We start from the raw sequence: 3,859 nt of genomic DNA on the forward strand, positions 1-3,859 counted from the left end.
CTGCCCCAAGTCCCCCATAACGGGATGAGGACCCCCTCCCTCTGCCCCACATCCTGCCCCACAGGCCCCTTCTCTGCCCCACACCCCCCGTAACGGGATGAGAACCCCCTCCCTCTGCCCCACATCCTGCCCCACAGCCCCCTTCTCTGCCCCACATCCCCCGTAACGGGATGAGAACCCCCTCCCTCTGCCCCGCATCCTGCCCCACAGGCCTCTTCTCTGCCCCACATCCCCCGTAACGGGATCAGAACCCCCTCCCTCTGCCCCACATCCTGCCCCACAGGCCCCTTCTCTGCCCCACATGCCCCCGTAACGGGATCAGAACCCCCTCCCTCTGCCCCACATCCTGCCCCACGGGCCCCTTCTCTGCCCCACATCCCCCCCAACAGCACCACACCCCCCTCCCTCTGCCCCACATGCTGCCCCACAGCCCCCTTCTCTGCCCCACATGCCCCCGTAACGGGATCAGAACCCCCTCCCTCTGCCCCACATCCTGCCCCACGGGCCCCTTCTCTGCCCCACATCCCCCCCAACAGCACCACACCCCCCTCCCTCTGCCCCACATGCTGCCCCACAGCCCCCTTCTCTGCCCCAAGTCCCCCCTAACGGGATGAGGACCCCCTCCCTCTGCCCCACATCCTGCCCCACAGGCCCCTTCTCTGCCCCACACCCCCCGTAACGGGATGAGAACCCCCTCCCTCTGCCCCACATCCTGCCCCACAGCCCCCTTCTCTGCCCCACATCCCCCGTAACGGGATGAGAACCCCCTCCCTCTGCCCCGCATCCTGCCCCACAGGCCTCTTCTCTGCCCCACATCCCCCGTAACGGGATCAGAACCCCCTCCCTCTGCCCCACATCCTGCCCCACAGGCCCCTTCTCTGCCCCACATGCCCCCGTAACGGGATCAGAACCCCCTCCCTCTGCCCCACATCCTGCCCCACGGGCCCCTTCTCTGCCCCACATCCCCCCCAACAGCACCACACCCCCCTCCCTCTGCCCCACATGCTGCCCCACAGCCCCCTTCTCTGCCCCAAGTCCCCCATAACGGGATGAGAACCCCCTCCCTCTGCCCCACATCCTGCCCCACAGGCCCCTTCTCTGCCCCACATGCCCCCCAACAGCACCAGAACCCCCTCCCTCTGCCCCGCATCCTGCCCCCCAACAGCACCACACCCCCCTCCCTCTGCCCCACATGCTGCCCCACAGCCCCCTTCTCTGCCCCAAGTCCCCCCTAACGGGATGAGGACCCCCTCCCTCTGCCCCACATCCTGCCCCACAGGCCGGCGGATGGAGAAGAAGCCCCCCCCCCCCCCCGGGGAGAGGCAGCCGGGGCGCCGGGCCGCCTCAAGTCGCCCGCCGCCCTCCCTCGGGCTGGGGCCGGGGGACGCCCGAGGAACCAGACGGGGCCAGAAAGGCAACGAAGAGGCGGCGCTCGACCGAAGAAAGGACGGAAGAAACGGACCCGGGAACAAATGAGTTCTAACGGACGGTGCCCGTAAGAATTAAAGGAAGGAAGGCAGGAACGCGAGCCAGCCAGCGGCTGGGCGCGGGCGGGGCGTGCGCCCGCCTGTCTGTCCGCGGGACTCTCGGGGCGGCGGGGGGCTCGGGGCGGAGGGCCTTCCTCGGGGAGGGGAGGATGGCGACGCGCCGAGGCCGCGGCGAGACGGAGAGGAACGACGCGCGCGCGCGCACCCCCCCCCACCTCCCCCCGACCCTACCCCCCAGAAGTACAAAATAAAAGAAAGAAATAATGAGAAAAACAGAGACGGGGGGGCGTGTGTGGTGTGGGGGTGTGTGGGGGAGGGAGGGGGGGAGGGGGGGCACAGACGGGGGGCACGGGGAGGAACAACGCATGCGCGCGCAGGCCCCCCACCCCCGATGAAATAAACAAACAAATACATTTCAAAAAAAGTAAAACATAACACTAAAGAAAAAGACGGGGGCGGGGTGGAGGAATACGCGCACGCCACCCTCGACCCCACCCCCAGCCCACCCCCCGAAAACTAATAAATAAATAAATAATACAAAGGCGGGGGGGGGGGAACAATACACGGGCATGCGCGCGCACACACCCCCCCCCCCCCGAAATAAATAAATAAATAAATAAATAAATAGATTGATTAATTTTAAAAATTTAGAAAATAATTTAAAAAAAGACACGGGGCGGGGGGGGGGGCGGCCCGGGGTGGAGAGCAATACGCACGCGCACACCACCCCCCACCCCACCCCACTACATAAATGAATAAATAAATAAATTCTGAGACAAAACAGGTAAGGGTGGGGTGGGGGGAGGGTATGGGGGGTGGGGAAGAAACGATACGCGGCCGCGCCCATGCGCGCCCCCCCCTTTAAATAAATAAGCGAATGAATCAATGAATATAAAATCCGGGGGGGGGGGGGGTGGGCTTGGTGGAATAATACACGCGCGCGCGCGCACACCCCCCCCACCCCCCCGCGCCCCCCCCCCCCCCCAAAACCTACTAAATGAATAAATAATGAGAAAAAGGGGGGGGACGGACACGACGACGACGACGACGACGACAACACGCGCGCGCGCGCACCCCCTACGTAATAAACGAATGAAGGAAGGAACGAATGAATGAAAGAAACGGGGGGGGGGGGGGTTGGGGGGGGGCGAGGGAGGAACGATACACAGACGCGCGTGCGCACGCTCCCACCCCCCCACCCCCCCCCACCCCACCCCCCCCGTTTAATTAAATAAATAAAGAAAACCGAACAGAACGGGGGGGGAGGGGAGAGGGGAGAGGAACAACGCACACCCGCCCACCCCCGCCCCCCCCGCAAATGAAAAGTAACTAACTGACTAAATAAAACCAGACAGACAGAACGGGGGGAGGGGAGGTTGGGGGCGCCGGAACAGGACACACACACGCGCGCCCCCCCCCCCGCCCGAATGAACGAATAAACACATAAACGGGAAAATTAAACTAAATAAATAAGTGAAATAACATTTTAAAAAATTATAAAAAAAAAAAAAAACCGAAAAAAGAAGACGGGGGGGGGGGGGGGGGGGGCGGGGAGGAACAACGCGTATGCAAATAAATAAATAAATGAATGAAATTTGAAAGAAAGAAGACGCCCCCCGCCCCGGGGGGGAACGACCGGCACCCCTCCGCCCCCCACCCCCCCACCCCACCCCCCCCCCCCCCCCCCGAGAAAAAAAAAAAGCGATAGAAGAAAAGAATTAAAAAGGACAAGACAAAAATGTACAAAAAGAATGAAAGGAAGAAAAAAAAAAAGGAAAAAAAAAAGAGTCGCCACCGATAGGGGGGCGGGGGGGGCGAGTCGCCGGGGGGGGGGGGGGGGGGCCGCGGGGGGGGGGGTGGTTGGGTGGGGCGCGGTGAACGGGAAGGAACACCAGGTCTAGCCCGGCCGCGGAAAATAGACTCGCCGCGGGGGGCGAGTCGCCGGGGGGGCGGGGGGGGGGGGGCTGGGGGGGGAAGAAAAAAAGGAAAAAAAGGAATAAAAATTGTAAGCCAAGGGAGGAAAAAAGAAAATCTAAAAATAAAAAAAAATTAAAAAAAAAAAAAAACCGGAAAAAAATGAATAAAAATTGTAAGCCGACGGAGGAATAAACAAAATCTAAAAACAAACAAAAAAAAAATATTAAAAAAAAATAAATAAAATAAAAATGGAAAAAAATGAATAAAAATTGTAAGCAAAGGAAGGAAGAAACAAAATCTAAAATTAAAAAAAAATTTTAAAAAAATTAAAAAAAAAGGAAAAAAAATAATAAAAATTGTAAGCGAACGGAGGAATAAACAAAATCTAAAAATAAAAAAAGAAATTGAAAAAAAAATAATAAAAAATTTAATAAAAATCGTAAGCCGACGGAGGA

The sequence above is a fragment of the Numenius arquata genome, unplaced genomic scaffold (genome assembly GCF_964106895.1).
Source record: "Numenius arquata unplaced genomic scaffold, bNumArq3.hap1.1 HAP1_SCAFFOLD_208, whole genome shotgun sequence".
NCBI lineage: Eukaryota > Metazoa > Chordata > Aves > Charadriiformes > Scolopacidae > Numenius > Numenius arquata.